The sequence below is a fragment of the Chiloscyllium punctatum genome, chromosome 49 (genome assembly GCF_047496795.1).
Source record: "Chiloscyllium punctatum isolate Juve2018m chromosome 49, sChiPun1.3, whole genome shotgun sequence".
Classification (NCBI taxonomy): Eukaryota; Metazoa; Chordata; class Chondrichthyes; order Orectolobiformes; family Hemiscylliidae; genus Chiloscyllium; species Chiloscyllium punctatum.
In genome coordinates this window covers 6,520,024-6,542,679 of record NC_092787.1, presented here as the reverse complement: position 1 = coordinate 6,542,679, position 22,656 = coordinate 6,520,024, and the positions used below count along the sequence as shown (strand labels likewise).

Here is a 22,656-nt window from a genome sequence, read left to right as displayed (position 1 = left end):
ATGGAAAAAGAGACAAAAAGAAACATAGATAACTACAGGCCAGTAAGTTTTATATTTATTAATGAAAAAGTGTAAAAGAGTCAATTATAAATGATGTGATATTATAGCATATAGAAATACAAAACATGGTCATTCAGAATCAGCATGGCTTTATTAAAATAAATTCACACCTAACAAGTTTACTAGAATTCTTTGTGAAGGTAACAAATAGGACATATAACGTAATATATTTGGATTTTCAGTGTTTTGATAAGGTCCCACATATTAAGCTCTTTAATAAAAGTCCAGGGTTTTGGAAGTAGCTCATTGGCATGGATAGAGGATTGGCTAAATAACGAGAGAGTTGGGATAACGGGGGCATTCTCAGGATAGAAATATGTAACTTGTTTGTCTCAAAGACAGTGATGGGGTCACAATTATTTACAATATATATATTAATGATTTAGATGAGGAAAGTAAATGTACCATAACCAAGTTTGCAGATGACAGAAAAATATGTGGGAAGATAACTGAAGAAGAGTACAGGTTGGGTGAGTGGACAAAAATTTGGCAGACTGAATTGAATGTGGGTAAATGTTAGGTTATGTACTTTGGCAGGAAGAATAGGGGAACAAAATATTATTTAATGAAGGAAAACTGCAGAAAGCTAAGAAGCAGAGAAATTTGAGAATCCACATCCATGAATCACAGAAAGCTAGTATGAGTTCAGGAAAAGCAAATGGAATGTTGGCCGTTATTTCAAAGAGAATGGAGTATAAAAGTGGGAAGGTTTTACTTAAACTATTTAAGACACTAGTCAAACAACAACTAGAATATTGTGAACATTTTTAGGCCCCTTTCCTAAAGAAAAAAAATATACTAGCATTGGAGGCGGTCCAGGCAAGATTTGCTGGGCTGGTTTCAGAGGAGAGATTGAGCAGGCCTGTACTCATTTGAATTTATAAGAATGAAACAATCTTAAGGAAAAATAAAGATTCTTACAGAACTTGACAGGGTAGAAAGCTTGTTCCCTTTGGGAGTGTCTAGGAAATACCGGCATAATCTTGGAATAAGGGGCCACACATTCAAGACTGATGAGGAAAAACCAGTTTTCTGAGGGTAATGAATCTCTCTAATTATTTACTATGCAGTGGTTGTCAAGGCTGGGCTATAAAGAATATCCAAGACTGAGATCAACAGATTTTTAATCTGTGAGGGAGTCAAGGGTTATGGATAAAGGACATGATTTGGGATTGAGGATTACCAGATCAGCCATGGTCTCATAATAGCAGAGCAGACTTGACGGGCTGAACAGCCTACTTCTGCTGCTCTATCTAATGGATTCACTGGTGGGCATAATTTGGTCTCTCTCATTCCATGTTTTCCCAGGCATGCTCAAGGATCCAGCTGAACAGCAAACATATGGAGTGGCTATGGGTCTAATGGATCATGGATTTCTGGATGCTTTTTAAAAATATGCTAGGAGCAGATTTAGGAGGTCTTAATCTTCTTTTTCCTGTGCTATAATATAACCAAAGATGGAAAAAAAGTGTGGAGTGAAATGAGGATGTAGCCACCTCCAAATCTTGCATACTTCAGACTCTCAGATCATGGAAAGCTTCATCATTTTTAGATGCAATTGCCTCAGCTGCTAGATTGTCTGCTTCATGTAGGTTTTATAGATAGCTAATGAATACCAGGCCTTTTTGTTTAAAAAGAAAAATACACTTTATTCACGGAAAATGTCATATACGTTCATAGGTATGAAAACAGTTCAATATAGTCTTTGCACATCAAGAAAAACAAACTTTGGAATTTAACATTTCCATGCAATTGAAAAAATCAAAGGCATTCCTTACACATGCAGGACACTATTTACATACTCTGAGGCAGTGAGAGGGTCTGATAACTGAACAGATCCTTTTTATACTTCGGAAAACCAACCTGAGATGGCGGTCTTTCCCCAATGTGCCTTAGCAGCAGCAGCTGCTACATGTTTTAATGCATCCTCAGCATGTAGTCCTGGACCTAGGAATGTGCCAGGCTTCAATACTCAGTCAAGGTCAACTCATTTACATGGCAAGTCCAACAAGATTTGTATGACCAAAGAGCTTCTTTCACAGAGTTGATGGTTCTCCAAGCACAGTCAACATTTGTCTCAGTGTGTGTTCTGGGAACAGAGCGCAAAGTCCTGCATCATAGAGTTGCTGGAGACAAACTTTTACAAAAACCATTGCATCTCTCTCCAAACTTTCTCTGAAAAGGTACATTCTAGGAGGAGATCAGTCACAGTTTCTTCACCAGTGCAGCTGCATTGAGGGCAATGTGCGGTGGCACACAGAGACTGGGTGTGCATGAAGTATCTGAAGGGTAATGATTTTCTCACCACCAGCCAAGCTGTCTTGTTGGAAAGTTCTGGCAATCAGGTGTAGTGCAAAATGACTTTCACAATCTGCTCAGGGAACCATGTGATAGGATCCACTCTCTCCTTTTCCCAAAGGGTCTTTAGGACACTATATGCTAATTATACCGGATGAACTTATGGTCAAAGGTGTTTTTCGTTGCAAATTATTTCACTAAGGACAGGTGATATGTAGTGGTCCAACTACTTGTAGCATTTGTGGCACTGAGGCTAGACACATCCTTCGTAACATCAGGTACAGGTAGAACCCTCAGTAAGTAGTGACATTTGGTGCCTGTATACCAAGAGTCTATATGTATAACTTGATGTAGCCACACGCAAAGGTGGCCATCAGGTTGAGGGAAGTATTGGGTATGTCTTTTCCCTTCCTTATGCAGAGCTTTGTACATGGTTTGTCTGCAGACAAAGTCATAGAGCTGTAGAGAATGGAAGTAGACCTTTCGGTCAAATTTATCCATGCTGACCAAATATTCTAGATTAATGTAGTCCTATTTGACAGCATTTAGCACATATCACTTTAAACCCTTCCTATTCATATACTCATCCTGATGCCTTTTAAAAGTTGTAGTTGTACCAACCTCCACCACTTTTAGCAGTTCATTTCATACACACATCACCTCTGCATGAAAAAGTTGCTTGAGGTCCTAGTTAAATCTTTCCCCTCCCACCTTAAACCTATGCCCTCTAGTTTTGAACTTTGCAACCTGGGGAAACGACCTTGGTTATTCACTCTATCTATAACACTCATGATTTTATAACCTTCTAGAAGATCACCTCTCATCTTCCAATACTCCAGGGAAAATAGCCCAAGCCTATTCAGCCTTTTCCTTTCCCTGAAACCCTCCAACCCTGGCAACATCCTTGTAAATCTTTTCTGAACCCTTTCAAGTTACACAACATCTGTTCTTTAGCAGGGAGACCACAACTGAACACAGCATTTCAAAAATGACCTAACCAATGTCCTGTACATTACAACATGTCCTCCCAACTATACTCAATGCAATAACCAATAAAGGTTTGCATACCAAAAGCCTTTATCACTGTCCTGTTGAAGTGGAAGATGACTGCAAAGATGCAGATTCAGGGAACGGGCCAGAACTACATCACATGCAGCAATACAAAGAGTACCTCACACCTGATAGCCAGGATTTTACCCACACGGTGGGGGAAGTGGTGCTCCCAAAAACCCAGTTTCTGTCTCACCATAGCAGTATGCTCTTCCCAAGTTTTTGCAATTCCCTTGCTCATCCAAAACATATTCCCAGCATTCTGAGGCCTCAAAAGTGTTCATGCATTATATTTATCAACAATGACTTGAATTACAGTATTGAATATTCTCCATTTAAAATAAATAAATTATTTTTATTTAAGTACTTTTCTTACACTTGAATACTTGCCCTATTTCTTACAGAAAACTGTATTCATCCTCAGGAACCACATGGGTATGCACTGGAAACCACACAAATAGCTGAAGTTCATGATTCCATTGTTTTTCATATATCAAGTTGCTGACAGCTCAGTGGATAATTGTAAACAGAAATAAAAAGATATGAATCTAGTGGACCGTGGTGTGGCTGGCCACAGAGCTAAAAGGTAAGAAGACTTGAGAAATACAACCAAACACAATTAACCAAAATATATTTAACTATTGAGCAATCCTCCAATCGTTATCTAAGTTTAGGGACAAGTTGACAGTTAATATTTAACTTGGATGCAGAACACAACCATTATTTTGCTTTAATGAATTTAAAGGATTTGCCTTCGTCTGTGTGAAGTCATCAAGTGGGACTCTTTAACAACAGATACCCCCTACAAAACCAAACTACTGGAATTACTATCAAAATCCAATGAGCTCCAGAAAGCTGTTAGAAAAATAAGTCCAGCCATCCTCCAGTGTGATAAGATCTGTTCCATTTGCGTGCTGTGGTTTTACCTCCATGTCAAACCTATTCCCGAGGAGAGAGGGAGGGGGGTCCTAACTTCCTCCAGACCCTCCGTACTCCAGGGTCCCATTTAAGATGGAGTTTCCTTCTTCTACCCGGCGGCCTGAGTGGGTTTCCTGCTGTTGGCCTTGAACCACCAATCTTCCATCCGTCTACCTTTCTTCTCTGCTCCTCCTCCTCCTCCTCTTTTTACCTCTCTCTCTCTCCCTGGTTCCTTACCTCTCCCGGCTGTTATCTTCCTCACACCACCTCGAGTAGGGCTGCTCTGCGCTCCGATGTGCTGAAGGCCCGGTCTCCAAGGAGAGGGGCGGAACAAACCAATGAGAGGAGGCGGTGCGGCCCCACGTGAGCGGCGGTTGGTGCCGGCGCTCGGAGTGAGGGTTGAGTCCCCGCACTGGAGGACGTGCTAGGTCAGCTCACTTAGATTCCTATTCATGGGCTAAAATTGACTTGATCTGCCGTGAAGTGAATGAATTTACATTCTTGGGACACCAGGCACCGGTGACCGATTTGATTGTGGTGAGTTTCGGCTCATTATTTTCTGTCTTTATTTTAATTACCAACCTGCTCGGAGCGTCTGTTATTTTTTTCCTCTCCATCTCTCGCGTGGTAGAGTTAGGGTCTAAGTCCCATCCTGTAAGCTGCGAAATAGTGAACCCATTCCCTCGGGCCTTTTTGAGCATGCGCAGATGTGTCCGACACTGCTTCCTGCCATAAATTGTGCCCTATAGGACATTGATTTTGTAGTGTGTGAATATTTTGATAAAAATTTAAAATAAAACTTTGATTTAATTAGAGAAGGTCGCTAGTTTAGCAAGGCAAATTTAGTCAAAATTACGTAGATGCTAGGGGTGGATAGGAGTTTTTCTTTTGTTCATGTACTTTCGTGGTTAGGTAATTTAAAATAATTGTATCTGAAGGGTTTCTGACTACTTTTTTCATTGGGAACTGATGACCTTTGACATGGAGAGTGGGTGTTTAAAGGTTTTGTTTTAACCTGGCTGAGATTAAATTACAAAGGTATGGGCGTTTTTGTAAAAGTGCCCCCGCCTTAATTTGTGGCTTTGTTTTATAATTAATTCATTTAATGAAATTATTTTGACACTGACGAATAAATAGAACTCTGGTGTTATGTAAGATTTAAGACATTTTATTACCTAATTTGACTGCCCCGAGTCTTGAGCCTTTTGTGTATTTGTTCTAATTGTGAAATGTTTCATGTCACTGTAAAAATAGTCGAAGGTTTTCTGACAGTAATGCCTTTGGTGATTTCTGTCTCGTGCGAGGGACCGATTTGTACTACCTTGCTTCCAGAAAATATTTGAACATAAAAGCGCACAAATCTTTGTCTCATTCTCACATTGTACTGCTATTGTACGGCAAGAAACATACGAACGTGGATTCCTCCCACGCAGGACGATTTGATTGTAATTCGTATAAGATTGGAGATTCCCTCTCTGCAATTTTACTTTAAAATGCCATTTCAATCTAATTGCCTTTTCAATGTAATTAACCTGTAAATTAGCGAAAGTGAGCACCGTTTTGGGGTTTTTTGAGGTCCACTATTTGGCAGGTTAGTCGCTGTAGGTTCATTGTTCGACGTGAGCACTTTGACACAAATCGACGTTTTCTAATGGGGGGAAAAAGGGATTTCTTTTGCAAATAATAAGCAAATATGTCCTGTCCAGATCGTTTCAAATTTTGGTTTGTCTATTTTCTTTTCTGTGCAAATTTCGGTTTGACGCATTGCCCTTGACCCAAATTTATTTCTATTTATTTGGTGAGAGTCATTGTTTTCAGTGTATAAAGGGAAATGTACACCAAACTCAACCTCATTTCGTACACAATTTTAGGCAGTAAGATGTGTCAGCCGGAATTCTATAAATTCTCTTCTGTTGCTATGCAGAATATTTAATTATGCATTACAAAACCAGTCCGCCTTGTTAAAATTTCCAGAGCTTTCCAAATAAGCCAAACGATATAATTTGTAAATGTACTTCTATATAAATTTGGTATGTTCTTTCAGTTTTGCAAAACTGCATTAAGTTTAGAATATGCAATACTGCAAAATACCTATGGTGTCTTCCGCAGTATATTTATAGCATGCATGTAAGTGAATCGTTTTCCGCGTCGGGTACACACTGTACTGACTTCTCCAGATCTTTTTGTGATTTGCTAAAGTTACGTACGTCTCTTAGGAACCATTGAGATTAAGGTGACCATGATGGCATTGGAGACGAGCAATGTCGAAAGTTCTTTTTTTAAAAAATACAAATGCTGTAGATATTGCTTTTCCTGTGCTCAAAGCGTCGAAACTTAGGCCATGTACAAATATTATACACTTTAGTTTAATAACCCCTAATATGTTTTTAAAAATACCCTAATATTGGAATGGGCTTTCTCTGAATTGACTGCAAAATTGGAATGATGTTAGAATAATTATGCATTTTGAAATTTTAAATACATTCTAAGTTGGAGAAGATAATTGGATGGTATGTACTGAGATGTAGTAATCTTAAACTTTCAGGTGTGATTTTATGTTGTAAACTAACGTTTTGTTTTCTGCAAATTGAAACTTGATCACCTGTTAAATGAACTAATGATAGCTCTTATACATAAGAGAGGGTTTATCTTATTTTCCAGCGATTTGATCATTGTGACATTCATATTTGGGCACTCTTTTGTGTTCTGGTTTAGAACTATAGTGTATTGCCATAAGTAATCTGCCTTTTTGGACATTAGGCAGACTGGCTTCATCATACAGTTGTTGAGTTACAGGAGTACTCTTCAAACAACTTGCTTCACAGCAAAGCAATAAGGTTACCCGTCAACAGTTGACATGTAGAAGTTGATCCCATGCTTGCAATTAGGACCATGTAGACTAGCTGCAGTCATTTGGTAAGCTTGTGTCAGCCTTGGTACATCCATTTGAAAAGTGTGGTGCTGGAATCCCCGATGAAGGGCATAAGCTCGAAACATCAACTCTCCTGCTCCTCGGATGCTGACTGACCTGCTGTGCTTTTCTAGCACCACACTTTTCGACTCTGATCTGCGTACCTCATTTTTTCTCTTGTACATCCATTGCAGCTTCCTGCCTTATTTCCTCACTTATTTCCTTTAGCGCCTAAAGTCTATTTGAATTTTGAATATACTCTTTTTGAGTATTCAAAGCTGTCTTGGATAGTGAATGTTCAAGATTCTGAACCCTTAAATGATGAGATTCTTTTCATCGTAGCCCTAAATGGCCTATCTCTTACCTTGAGTTTCTAACATAAAACTCTGTATTCTCCAGCCAAGGGAAACAGCCTTTCAGCATTTGTCTGTCTGTCTCTTTCTATCTCCACCAATCATTTACTCTTTATCTCCCCACCCCCGCTGTTGTCTGCATATAAACTGACATTTTCCTAGCCATCATCAGTTCTGAGGAAGGGTCACTTGACCCAAAACGTTAACTCATATTTCTCTCCACAGATGCTGCCAGACCTGCTGAGCTTTTCCAGCAAATTGCTTTTGTTTCTGATTTACAGCAACCTCCGTTCTTTTGGTTTTATTCTCTCATGATCTATTCTGTCAAGTATTTAACCATTTTCAATGAACTCACCTCTAATTTTCAACACAAAAGAATGTAGGCACATTCTATTTAATTTATGCTTTTAGACCCATCCAAAATTTTAATCTGGTGAACCCTTATCCAAGCAAGTATTTCCTTCCTTGGATAAGGCAACCAAAACAGTATATAGATTCTTCAGTGTGATATAATCAAATCCTAATATAATTGCAACGAGACATCCTTACACTTATATTCCAATGCTTTGTAATGAAGAGTAACATATAATTTCCCAATTGTTTGCTGTACTTGCATGTTGCCTTTCTGACTTGTTCACCTTCTGATTACCATCATTTACTAGTCTAGCCTTTTTTAAAAAAAATGTTTGTATTCTTCTTACCAACATGAATAATTTCACACTTTCTTCATGAAGTTTCACCCACTGTCACCTTGTCCAATGGCTTTACTGGCCTCTAATCTTCTACAACTTCTTTAGGTCTTACTCCCAGCATTCTCTGAACCTACTCTTTGCCTTATCTTTCATCACCAAACTTGAATATGTTACACCTAATTAGTCATTGACATTCTAAGTTGCTTGAGTCCAAGCACCAATCCCTATGGCACTTTGCTCATTGCTCCTCCACAAATTGGTTTTGCAGTGAATGAATATGGTGAACTTCTGGAATTCTCTACCACAAAGGGTTATGGAGGCTAAATCATTCAATATACTTAAGGAAATATATTTTTAAAGGCTAAAGATACCAAGGATCATGGTATTGAGACACAGGAATCAGATATGACTGTGTTATAGGGCAGATTGGCTGAATGGTCTTCAGCTTGTGTTTCAGTATATGCACAAATCTTGTGTAATCATCTGTGGGGCACCTTTGTTGAATGACTTCTGAAAGTCCAAATATGCTATATCCACTTGTTCTCCTGAGCCTCCTAGTTAATTTTTTTGAGTATGTGTCAAACACAATTTCCTGTACATAAAACTGTGCCTTTGCCAAACTGTAATTTGATTTCTACAAGTTTCTGATGCTGTTTCCTTACTAATAGATTCTCTTAATTTCCATACTACTGATGGCAGACTAAACTGAGCTGCAGTTCTCTGGTTTCTGTCACCTTTCATTCTTGAGGCCATTTCAGAATCTAGGGAATTCTGGAAAAGCAAACACAATGTACCTGCCATGTTTGGAGTTAACTCATTTAAAACCTAGCAGGTAAGACATTGGATCCAGAAGGTCCTTAGGTTTCAGTCCCAACAATTTCTCCAGTAATGTTTCTTTACTGGATGTAATTAAATTCCTTGCTTGTTGGGCTCTTGGCTCTTTTAGTTTTCAACATGCTTTTTATCAATTCATATTTTTCATGCACTGTGACTGCTGCTGACCAGGCCAGTAATTATTTCCCATCCCTATTTGAGTTTTGTCAGACAGCTTCTTTAATGTCAATGGTCCAAGTTCTGTAGGTATACCAACAGTGTTGTTTGAATTGGAGTTCCATGCCTATGACTTAATGACTGAAGGAACGGTGATTATAGTTCCACGTCAGAGTGGTGTGTGACTTGGAGGCGTTTTGCAGCGAGTGATGTTCCAATTTATTTGCTGCCCCTGCCATTTTTTATTGGTGGTAGAGGTTGCCGGTTTGGAAGATGTTTTGAATTAGTCTTGGTGTATTTCTGCAACACGTTGCAGAAGGTACTCACTGTTGTCACTCTGCTGGTGGAGATAGTGAATGTTAAAATGGTAAATGGAATGTCACTTGAGTGCACTGTTTTGCCCAGGGTTGTGACAAACTTCTTGTGTTTGAGCTGCATTCATCCAGGCAAGTGGAGAGTATTCTATATATTTCACTTGTACCTCATAAATGGTGGAGTGTTTAGGGGACTGAGGTGAGATACATGCTGCAGAATTCTCTGCTGCTGACCTGCTCACACAACCATAATATTTAAACAGATGACCCTTTCACTTTCTGGCCAATGATAACCCTCACAGTATTGATACTGGCAGTTTGTAAGTTTGCTTGCTGAGCTGGTAGGTTTGTTCTCAGATGTTTCGTCACCATGCTAGGTAACATTATCAGTGAGCTGCTGAAGCACTGGTGTGCTGTCCCACTTTCTATTCATGTGTCTTGGCCTGTTAAGGTGGGTGATATCATTTCCACTTCTTTTTCTTCGAGGTTGGTAAATGGGGTCCAAATCGATTGTGTTTATTGATACAGTTCCAGTTTGAATGCCAGGCCTCTAGGATTTCCCATGTATGTCTCTGTTTAGCCTGTCATAGGATGGATATGTTGTCCCAGGCAAAGTGGTACCCTTCTTTGTCTCTGTATATGCATTCTAGTGATAGCTGGTCATGTCGTTTGGTGGATAGTTGGTGTTCGTGTATCCTGGTGGCTAGTTTCCTGCCTGTCTATCCGATGTAGTGTTTGTTGCAGTCCTCGCAGGGTTTTTGTAAATAACATTTGTTTTGCTGGTAAGGATCCTTTAGGTTCATTACTAGCTGTTTCAGTGTGTTGATAGGTTTGTGGACTACCATGATACTAAGGGGTTGGAGTAGTCTCCTAGTCAACTCCGAGATGTCTTTGTATGGTAGTGTGGCTAGAGTCTCTGGGCGTGTTGTGCTTTCTTTTTCGGGTTTGTTGTTTAAGAATAGGCGGATTGTGTTTATCAAGTACCTGTTCTTGTATTTGCTGTGTAGGTATTTTTCTTCTGCTCGTAGTTCCTGGGTGCTGCAGTGTGTTGTGGCCTTTTCAAATAATGTTTTGATGCAGCTCCGTTTATGGTTTGCTCCTGTAGTTAAGTATCTGGTCTGTGTGTGTTCCTTTCCTGTAGATGCTGGTCTAGTTCTCCATTGACTGTTCATTCTAATATGACATCTAAGAAGGGGAGTCTGTTGTTGTTCTCTTCCTCTTTGGTGAAATTTATGCCAGTAAGGATGTTGATGATATTGTAGGTTTCTTCTAATTTGTTCCATTTTGTGATGACAAAAGTGTCATCCACATAGCTGACCCAAAATTTGGGTTGGATTGTGGGCAGGGCTGTTAGTCCAAGTCTCTGCATTTTTGTGTCTGTTAAGAATCCTGATATTGGTGATCCTGTTGGTCTCCTGTTGATTTGTTTGTTGGTTTTGACATTGAAGATGAAGTGAGGAGTGAGGCACAGGTCTACTAGCTTGAGGATGCTGGTCTTGCTGATGGAGTTGATGATGTCTGGTGTCTGTGTCCTTGGTGTATCTTTGATACACATTTCACCAAAGAGGAAGAGAACATCTTCCTAGATGTCAGTGGAACGAAGTGTCAATGGAGAATTGCAGACCAGCAATTATAGGAAAGCAACACACACAAACCATATATCTAACTACAAGAGCAATCATCACAACACCCACAAATGGAGCTACATCAAAACATTATATAGATGGGCCACAACACATTGCAGCACCTGGAAACTACGAGCAACAGAAGAAAAATACCTACACAGCGTATATACCTATAGAGCGATTAAACCCAGTCTGCCGGTTCTTAAACAACAAACCCAAACAAGAAGACAACGCACCCAGCAACTCTAGCCATACTACCATACATCAAAGACATCTCGGAGATGACTACAAGACTGAGCTTTTCCAGCACCACACTTTTCAACATTGTTACAGCCTAAGTGTTGGGGAGTAAATGGGGTTGGAACTCTAACTAGAGCATACTTGGATTTTGCAGGTTGACTCCAACAGTGATAGTAGTTGGTCTTGCTTTGGTTTTCCCAGTATTTAATTGAAAGAAACTATTTAGGGATCTTGGTGTCCATGTACATAGATTCCTGAAAGTTGCCACCCAGTTTGATAGTGCTTTTAAGAAGGCATGCGATGTGTTAGGTTTTAGTGGTAGAGGATGTCGTGTTGCAACTGTACAAACTCTAGTGCAGCCTCACTTGGAATATTGTGTACAGTCTGGTCGCCTCATTACAGGAAGGATGTGGAAGCCTTGGAAAAGGTGCAGAGGAGATTTACCAGGATGTTGCCTGTTCTGGAGGTAAAAACAATGACTGCAGATGCTGGAAACCAGATTCTGGATTAGTGGTGCTGGAAGAGCACAGCAGTTCAGGCAGCATCCAATGAGCTTCGAAATCGACGTTTCGGGCAAAAGCCCTTCATCAGGAATAAAGGCAGTGAGCCTGAAGCGTGGAGAGATATGCTAGAGGAGGGTGGGGGTGGGGAGAGAGTAGCATAGAGTACAATGGATGAGTGGGGGAGGAGATGAAGGTGATAGGTCAAGGAGGAGAGGGTGGAGTGGATAGGTGGAAAAGAAGATAGGCAGGTAGGACAAGTCCGGACAAGTCATGGGGACAGTTACTGAGCTGGAAGTTTAGAACTAGGGTGAGGTGGGGGAAGGGGAAATGAGGGAACTGTTGAAGTCCACATTGATGCCCTGGGGTTGAAGTGTTCCGAGGCGGAAGATGAGGCGTTCTTCCTCCAGGCGTCTGGTGGTGAGGGAGTGGCGGTGAAGGAGGCCCAGGACCTCCATGTCCTCGGCAGAGTGGGAGGGGGAGTTGAAATGTTGGGCCACGGGGCGGTGTGGTTGATTGGTGCGGGAAAGGGAAAGTCTTTTGACGAAAGGCTGAGGGACTTAGATCTGTTCTCATTGGAGAGAAGAAGGCTAAGAGTATTTAATAGAGACATACAAAATGATCAGAGGATTAGATAGGGTGGGCATGTACAAGGGGGCAAAGCTGCAAATTGAGGAGTGATAGATTTAAGACAGATGTCAGAGATGGATTCTTTACTCAGAGAGTGGTAAGGGCTTAGAATGCCCTGCCTGCCAATATGGTTAACTCAGCCATGTTAGGGGAATTTCAGCAGTACTTGAATAAGCATATGGATGATGATGGGATAACTTAAGGGGATGAACTTAGATTAGTTCACAGGTCGGTGCAGCGTCGAGGGCCAAAGGGCTGTACTGTTTTATGTACTCCAACCCCTTAGCATCATGGTAGCGCTCAAACCTACCAACATACTGAAACAGCTACTAATGACCCTAAAGGATCCTGTACCAGCAAAACAAATGTCATATACAAAATAGCCTGCAAGGACTACAACAAACGCTACATTGGATAGCCACCAGGATACACGAGCACCAACTATCCACCAAAAGACGTGACCAGCTATCACAAGAATGCATATACAGAGACAAAGAAGGGCACCACTTTGACTGGGACAACATATCCATCCTATGACAGGCTAAACAGAGACCCATGCGGGAATTCCTAGAGGTTGGCATTCAAACTGGACTCCCATCAATAAACACACAGATATGGACCCCATTTACCAACCTCGAAGAAAAAGTGGAAATGATATCACCCACCTTTTAACAGGCCAAGACACATGAACAGAAAGTGGGACAGCACACCAGTACTTCAGCAGAGGCTCATTGATGATGTTACTTAGCATGGTGATGAAACATCTGAAAACAAACCACCAGCTCAGTCAGCAAACTTACAACCTGAACTTTAACCTGAGCTACAAATCTCAAAAATCGCATTGATAGTGGCACGATTCAGTGACGGTAATGCCTTTGAACGTCAATGGAAAATGTGAAGACAAACATTTTTTTGATTGTTTAACATTTCTGCCACTACCTTTATTCCCCTTGTCTTTACAGACAGAGACAAGAAATAATTTTCATTTTTGCACCCTTGTAATAGCTCTTCAATGTGCTTTTATATATCTTATCGATTTACACTTGTTTGCTTCCCTTTTAGGTTTTTAAAAGTAAGTTAATAATTTCTCAGGTTAGACTTTTTGAAATATTATAAGCCTCTTTTAATCAAATGCTATCCTTAATTTCTCTAATTAGCCACTTGTACCGTGTTTCCAATAGAGATTTTTATTCTTCAAGGGAATGTGTATTTAGAATTATGAATTATTTCTTTAATGAAATAATTGCAACATTTAAGAGGCACCTGGATGGATATATGAATAGGAAGGATTTGGAGGTATATGGGCAGGTGCTGGCAGATGGGACTAGATTGGGTTGGGATATCTGGTCGGCATGGATGAGTTGGACTGAAGGGTCTGTTTCTGTGCTGTACATCTCTTTGGCACACATTCCTAGAGTCATTAGTATCAGCAGCATATCTTTTAAGCTAATGTTGCCCTTCTTACCTTTGTGAATGTTATTGTTTAACTTTGGGAATCTAATTTCAAATTTAATCATACCACATGGAAATTTTAATATGAAATTTAACATTTGATCTCTATCTTGAACTCGTTTACTGTGAGATAACCGAAGAATGCTGTCTCTTCCCACAATGCATGATCTAAAATAACCAGCTCCTGAGCAGGTTCCTCAATATTCTGAAATTTGATTAGACAAATTTCCCTTACAGGATTATTGAATTTTTTTTTAACTAAGTTTGTTTTGGGCACATGGTATCAATGAAATGTAACTTCTTACTTCTTAAACTACTTGTAGTATGTGGGTTGGAGGCCTTTTTCTCTGTGCTATCGATCTGTATGACTCTAACAGGATGGGAAACCTTAAAGGGCCTGGGCGCGCAATTCTTAATTGTGGACAATGTGAATAGAACTATACAATTTAATTTTTTTTTTAGGTGACCAAGTCTTACTTAAGATGAATCTTTTTGCTACTTTTTCATCAGTCTACACTCACTTGTGCATTCACTTATGTAAAGGGTGAGGCTTTCTGATGTATTTATGTGAATAAGTGGTTTTCTTAATTCATAGAATGTGCATCTCACTTGCATGGGCAGCATTTATTGCCTATCCTTAATTGCCCTTAAATTTGATGAGAGCTGTTCCTTGAATCCCTGTGGTCTGTGTGTTGTAGATATACTCTGATGTTCTGACATTAGCTTGTATTTCAATATTTTACCTCATTTTGCATTTGTTTTGCAATGTACTGTCAGTTCTGCTATAACGCAGTAGTTCTGTTCTCGTGTAATCCCATGTCATTAAAAAAAATCATGTAATGGCAGCACTATTTAAGCTAATGGGACTGGAATCATGTAATAACCAATACACGCGTTTAAAACTTTGCACTTTAGAAACAGTGTCATCCAGTTCATCAATTGTATTATAGTGAATTTGTGTTAACAAAATGTGTGTCATAGCAGAATGACCTGTATTATTATGTTATGGATCAGACTAAATTCCCCCCAAAATCTTTAAGATGATAGCCTGGACCCTAACTTTTTCTTATTTTAAAGGTAAGTGTAAAACGCTGCTTTCTAGATGCAATTTGATAGCTTTTAATCGAGTAGTTTGACCAAACACATGTTTTGTATTTTAACTGTAGTATAAATATAGATAAAAGAATTAGCTTAACCCATAACTCTATTGAAATGCTTAACAAAATACATTAACTACTAATTAACTGTTCTAACATTGTAACATCCCATAAAATGAACTAGGCAGAAGTGAGGACTGCAGATGCTGGAAACCAGAGTTTAGATCAGAGTGGTGCTGGAAAAGCACAGCAGGTCAGGCAGCATCCGAGGAGCAGGAAAATTGACGTTTTTGCCTGAAACGTCGATTTTCCTGCTCCTTGGATGCTGCCTGATCTGTACTTTTCCAACATCACTGATCCAAATCTAATAAAATGACTTTTAGCAAAGGCAAATTCAGTAATATACAGATTGTGTCTCTCATGCAATTCTTGACCACACCCATTTAGGCTGCTTCTATTGTTTCAACTTACTTTTTTTTTTAAAAAAGGGCTTGCAAGCTGTTTACTTCATTGGCTTCAATCAGATAGCTTGGCGCCTCTTTCCCAACCTTTTATCATTTTAAAACTTGGACAAAATATACTTCTTAAAACCATAGTATTGTCACAATTGGCTAAATTTAAAATGAATGAACAATATCATTTAGAATGGAATTGTCCATGACCCTGATGATTGAGGAAATACACTTCCCAGTGTGATTCTGATCGTCACAGCAGAGACACTACAATTTCTGTTCCTGACTAGAGACAGCAGATGCTGGAATGCAAGGTAGACAATCAGGCGGCTGGAAGAACACAGCAAGCCAGGCAGCATCATGAGGTGGAGAAGTCCAACGTTGTTTCTTCAGAACTGGGGGTAGGTATAAGGGGAACTGCATGTAATGGGGTGGTTGGGGGAGGTGAGGACAGGATAGTGAGGTAGGGATAGGTGAACACAGGTAGAGGCTACGACCTGGTTGGTTGATGGGAAGAATGAATCCGGTTGGAAGGAAGAGTTGATCAGAGGAATGGAAGGGAGGGGGAGGGGCTGGGAAGGGAGTCGGTGGGATTTTTTTTCCTGAGATTCTTACACTCTTGATGCAACTGCAGATGCCACCTTCTGTGAACAAGCAAAATTTATTAAGCTGAGTACAAAATAAGCTTTCTGGAGGAATCCTTTAACACACTTAACAATGCTTGTGAAGCCATTTCAAGGGATCTCTCTGAACAAAGGAAACAGTCTTTTCTTTAGAACAAGATCTTTGCATCACAGTCAGAAATGCCCACAAGACAACCTGCACCCAGTCACATGCCATTCAAGACACAATACAGTGACTACATCATTTCCAGAAACAGTATAATGTAAATCACCCCTTAATGGTCAAATCTGTGTTGTGAATCTTTTTTTTTAACTACAGGGAGTACTCAAAATTCCAACTGTAATGCTCTTATTGATTTTGAATAAGAGGATAATGCAATTCCTTTACACTGAATAACTAGGAAATGGCCATGCAAATGGCTCTGAATGGCAAGGGATGGGAATATAAATTCCTTACAATCTACCTGTTAGTCAGAGGCATCCCCCCCTAGCCTTGGGACATTCAATTTCCTGCAGGTCAGCAGAGCAAATTAACCTTTTAATATCTCAAGGTGGGAAGGGAGGTTATTTGAAATTGGAAAACTCAGTGTTGAGTCCTGCAGGCTGTAGGCTGCTAATCGGAAGATGAGCTGTTGTTCCTCCAATTTGCGGTCTGATTTGCCGTGGCAATCGAGAAGGCCATGTTAGAAAGTGAACTAAAATGGGCACTGACTAGGAGGTCAGGTTGGCACCTGTGGGCCCGGTCACTTTTTTTTCAACGCTGTGTATTCCATTGTCAATAGTGGTCTTGGTCTGATCCTGGCTTTGAAAGAAAAAGTTAAGACATTTATTTTTAATTCAAAATATAGGTGCATGCAATTTAAATTGAAAGGGCAACTCAACTGTTGTGACAAATCCAAAGATGTCATATTTGACTTGAGACATTAACTGTTTCTCTCTGTTTGCCAAGACCTGCTGAGTTTCTTCAGTATCTTTGTTGAATTTCAGATCTCCAGCTCGCACAGTATTTACTTCAGTTATGAAACTTGCTGCTTTTTTTATTCTTATGGAATGTATGATCGTCAGCATTTTTTTGATTTGAACAAAATACTTTCAACATGGCAAGAGTTATTTAAGTTTTAGGCAATCAAAATTAGTTTTTAATTATGGGTTGCAGCAAGTTTTCTTGCACAGAATTTGTATGTTTGGAATGAATCAAATTTTAAAGAAATATTAATGTCACATGGCAAATCTTCTCCATGTGTTTTTAAAAAAAACTTTCTCCCAGCAAAATAATTTGATTTTTTTTTGAGCTTTCCTTCCAATAAAGTGTATAGAAAAAATGTCATTTTCAAAATGCTGAAGCAGAAAACACAAACCCATATCAAGGTTTGTGTAAAGATTTATAGCTGTCTGTTGCCATAGTTGTGGGTGTGTTTGCCGAGTTGGAAGTTGATTTGCAGACGTTTCATATCGTCTAGGTGACTTCTTCAGTGCTTTGGAACTGCCTGTGAAGTGCTGTTGTGTTGTGCTGTCTTTTGCATAGCTACTATTAATCAAAGGGGCAGGTGGAAGAAGGAGGCCATAATCAATTAATCAATGTGTAATTATTCATTAACTTTCTGTGAAGAACTTGCTGTGAAATGAAGTGGTTATAGTATAGTTGGCTTTAAATGCGATCAAAACTTTGCATTGAAATAAATTACAAAACTGCAAAGAATTTTTAAAATTATTAATTCCTCAATGTGGCAGAGCTGGTACTTATTGCTTAATCCTAGTTTCTTTGAGAACTTGGTGATGAGCAGCATCTTGCTCTATATGTAATCTGTGTATGGTGAAAGTCCTCTTGCGATGCAGTAAGGTGGGGAGTTTACAGTATTTTTATCCAGCAAAAGTAAAATGCTAGCAATATTTTCATGTTAGGCTGATGCCACCCAATTCTTTGTCCATCCTTTTAAGCCATATCAGACAATATCTAGGATCAGCTTCCTTCCCCTGTCCTTTTAACACACTAACTCCCTCTACTGGCCTGCCCCAAAGTCATTGTTTCTCTGACGTATCCCACCCTTTCTTTATCCCATCGATTGTGATGATATTTGCAGCTGTCTAAGTCCCAATCTGTGGAATGCTTTTCCTAAACCATTTTAACCTGTCTTTGATCAAGCTTTTAGGCCATTCCAACTCACTTGTTACTGCTTAGTTCCATCCTTTTTAGCTTATCACCACTAAAGCCAGTGCAGACCTGGCTGTCAGATTTGGGCAAGTCCACAGCAAGTACCTTAAATTACTATGGAAGTATCATCTGTATTGCCTTTGCAAGATCCTTAGATCAACTAGCTTGATATTAATTGCTGTGAAGAGGTAGACAAAAAGGATAGGGGAACGGAGTTTCTACGTTGTGTGAAGGACTGGTTTCTAACTCTTATGTAATACAAAACTCAAGGGAAGATTTGCTATTGCATCTATAGTAAGGCATGAACCAGTGCATGCGAGTAGAACAACATACATTGTGATGTGCATTTTAAGTTGATAGAGTGCAAGTATGATTGGAGAAAATTTGACTTTGAGAATAGAACTTGGGAAAATTGACATTAACAGTAGCAACAATGCTAAAAAAAACATTATTGGAAACATCTAAAATGGTGTTGAGCAAGGTTCAGGAAAGATTTATTCTGGTAAAAGAAAATGAGACACTTGCGGGACACTGACAAGTTGGGGGAAAATAGGTTTAGAAAAGTGGAATGTGTTAAGTGCATGTTAAAGAGAATATGAAGAGACTGTGATAAAACAGGAAAACAAACAGCAATGGAATTAAATTATCAAGGAACGTAAAATACCAGTAAAATATTTTGCCAGCATGTCTGACTGTCATGATCCAGTTATTATCACAGCCTTTTTTGTTTGTTAATACCACAGATGATGAATGAGAAATGGCTGAAATATCATAACTATTTCACTTCACTATTTACCAGGGAACAAGTAGATATGATACAGGTAATGAAATAACTGCATTTAAAACAAAAAGAAATACATTAAATAAAGTCAAACTCCAGTAGGATAAAGCCAGACTGATTCTTTCAAAATTTGGAGATGCAATCAAAGAAATGGGTAGGAGAGACAATCTTTCATCTTTTTAAAAATAACTAATTAGAAGAAGGTATAGTGTCAGAAGACTGGCAGAAAGCTAATGTAATTCCTACATTTAAGAAAGGAGGCAGACCATGCCCAGAGAATCATACACAAGCCAGCTTAATATTGGTGGTAGGAAAAATAATGCAATCCTTACTAAAGGAAAGAACAGAATGAAAAATATTAGAATGCGCGTTCAGCATGGAGAATATAAAGGGAAATCTTGCTTGACTAACTTTATTCAACTTTGAGGCAGTAGCAAATGGAATTGATGGTGGTAATGAAAAATACATAATTTATCTGGATTTGTTTTTGAAGATGTGCAATAAGGTGCTCCATGATAGGGTCAGACTGAGAAATCTGGGCACAAATGATAATGGATTGTGAGCTGGATTCAAGTTAGAAAGCAGAGATTACAAGTAGAGTTCAGAGTGGCAGAAACTGAAACATAGTGATCTGTAAGTATTAGTGCTTGTACAGCTACTTTTAATGATTTGAACTTTGGAACCAAAAATACAAATTTCTAACTTTGTAGATGACCCCAAACTGGGGATAGATGTTGCTAGAAAACCGCAATAGATAGTAGACAATAAACTTGGGAGATTAAGCCAGTAATTGACAAGTGAACTTCAAGACTTGGAGGTAGTGCATATTGTAGGGGGTTCACTTATTATTTAGATGGTGCAAGTCTAGTCAGAATGGAGGAAGAAGGAGATCTAGAAGTACAGATACAGCAGTCAATAAACATCATGCCATAGCTAGCAAGGCCACATTTTAAAAAAAACAAACCAAATCTTAGGTTTCTATTTCTTTAGGAAGAACGTTGAAAAATGAGAATGTTATTTTTATTGTTGGACCTTGATTTCTGCATTTGCTATTGAAGATGACCATTTCTTGCTTGTTAGATGAGAAATTTCCACCTAACATTTAGAATTCCACCATTGGAAATGAGTTTTTAACTTCCATCTCTTCAGAATTGCTGAAGTTGACCTCGCTCTTTCTTGCTTTCAGTCAGTCCCTAATGTTCAGGCTGTTCAGTGTGCAGTCAAGAATCTCCAGGTCGGGGAAGCTCCAAAATAGTTGATGCCTGAACCCCAGCTGTTGTCACTCAGCCTCACACCACCTCATACCAGCTGCTATCACTCATTTTATAAAGAGGGTATGCACTACCGATGGCCATATGGCAGGGCTGAAGTTTTCATCTGGTGGAGAGAAAGGAGGAAGTAATATAACAGACTCTTGCCCGGTTGTAGTGAATCAGTGCTAGATTTCACTTGTAATGTAATTGGTCATGAAGTGGCTTGTGGAGCCCCCAGGAGATTGTGTTGCTATAAAGCTGTTGGATAGCTGAGCCTCTGTGGTCAGAGCTGAGGGTTTGGATGAGGGTCTGCTGTAGTAGGGGAGGGGATTCGGAACAAGTACTACTTTGTTTGGTTTTGGAGATGTAGTAAAGTGGGAGGGGAGCTGCGGAGTCTTCCACAATTGTGGGGTGTTAAGGGCTTGGCTGAAACTAACCATGAGCGTGCAAGAGTTTATAAATTACTTTTTTTATATCGTGTCTGATTCATAATCTGCAAGCATTAATTATATCGTGAATGTTATCAAGCTGCTTTATTGCTCTTTTGATTTTGCTAGTGTTTAGGGTTCATGTTAATTTCCAATAATTTGATTAATTATTTGCTCATGGGATGTGTAAGTCCTTGGCAAGACTAGTATTTGTTGCCATCCCTAATTACCCTTCCAGTGGTGCGTTAAATGAGGTCACGACATGAACATAGAGACCTACAAATTAGGAGCAGGAGTAGGTCATTCACCTTTTGAGGCAGAGATGGGAACTGCAGATGCTGGAGATTAGAGTCCAGATTAGAGTGGTGCTGCAAAAGCACAGCAGATCAGGCAGTATGCGAGGAGCAGGAAACCTGACGTTTCGGGCAGAAGCCTCTTATTAGGAATGATCCATTCAGCCCTTGAACCTGCCCACCATTTGGTAAGATAGCGTTTGATTGATTGAATTCTGGCCTCCACTGTACTTTCCTGTCCACCTCCAAGAGCCTTTGACTTCCTTATCAATCAAGAATATAATTAACTCCAGTTCTAAAAATATCCAATGTTCCTATGCCCCACAGTTCTCTGGGGAAGCAAATTCCACAGATTAGCGACCCTGAGGAAAAGAAATTCCCTTTTTCTGTCGTAAATGGGAGACTCTTTAATTTTTAAATCCTAATTCTAGTCTCTTCTACAATGGGAAATACCTTTTTATCATTTATCCCATCAAATTCACTCTCTGATTTGTGTCTCAATAAGATAATTTCTCATTCTTTTAAACTTCACCGAGTCCAACTGTTTCCATGTGACACTCCTGTCATTCCATTAATTACTCATGTGAACATTCCCTGAGCTGCTTCTAATTCTTCTTGTCTCCTTAATTGAGCAAGGATGTAAAATTTGTGTGCAGTACCTCTGGATCTCTCAGCACACGCAATACTGGCGAAATGTTCTGATATTTATATTCCATTCCCTTGCAATAAATAGCAACAATGCATTTGCTTTCCTCATCATTTGCTGTACCTGCATACTAAGTTATTGTGATTCATCACAGGTCATCCAGATCCTCCCCACTGCAAAGTTTTGCATTCTTTCTCCATTTAAATACTGAAATGATTTGCTGTTCTGCCTGCCAAAGTGTACAAGTTCATATTTTCCCACTTTTATAATCTTGTCATTTTTCACCCACGTTTAACCTGCGAATCTCTATATAGACTGTTTTCTGTGTCCTCACAGTTAACTTTCCTACCTGTCTTTGTGTCATCAGAAATCTAGCATATGATGCTGAATATTGTCTTTAAAGTGCCAGGGAGGTGGCTTGGGTCAGAAACTGGGAGGTAGATGACAAACTAATGATAAAAGGAACATTCTTAGAAGGATGTGATAACAGCTACTCTCTCTGAAGACATTTTGGAGCCTCTGCTTTTCACTACTACTGGATGAATAAAACAAAATGTGGGTGTTGAGGGGAGGGAGTCACCTTTGTAACTAAATAGTGTTAGGCAGAAGGTAGATTACTTTAAAGGGGTATACAAAGATGAGGGATAGAACTGGCACCAATCTTTACACTTCTATTTCTTTAGAGTTCCCGAAAAGAAATGTACACCACCTAATCCAGAATGACAGTTTCAGTTGGTGTGTATTTTGACAGGGACTTCATTGAATGCTCAGATTTTGATTTAACACTAGTTGGGATAAAAATGCTTCCTAATTTCACTCATAAAAAGTACAGCTCTGATGGGGAGGTTAGGCCCACTTGTTCTAGGTTTCTCTATCTCTATCCTTCCATCATTAAAGA

The 22,656-nt window shown here is 39.4% G+C and overlaps 1 protein-coding gene and 1 long non-coding RNA gene across 8 annotated transcripts in view; one reads left to right on the top strand and one right to left on the bottom strand.

The window, feature by feature from the left end:
• Positions 1 to 1,682: 1,682 nt before the first annotated feature.
• On the bottom strand, positions 1,683 to 4,644 carry LOC140469634 (uncharacterized). Its single transcript, XR_011956182.1, has 2 exons — positions 4,564 to 4,644; positions 1,683 to 2,817 (listed from the first exon to the last, which is right to left on the bottom strand). It is a non-coding gene; the product is annotated as an uncharacterized lncRNA (long non-coding RNA).
• A 61-nt stretch (positions 4,645 to 4,705) lies between these two features.
• Positions 4,706 to 22,656, top strand: part of strbp (spermatid perinuclear RNA binding protein) — a 198,107-nt gene continuing 180,156 nt past the window's right edge. For 5 of the 7 annotated variants that reach the window (XM_072566329.1, XM_072566326.1, XM_072566323.1 and 2 more), the window contains exon 1: positions 4,706 to 4,863. The gene's annotated coding sequence lies outside the window, so the exon portion shown is untranslated. The remainder of the gene's footprint in view (positions 4,864 to 22,656) is intronic. The other 2 variants (XM_072566324.1, XM_072566325.1) reach the window with 2 other exon arrangements.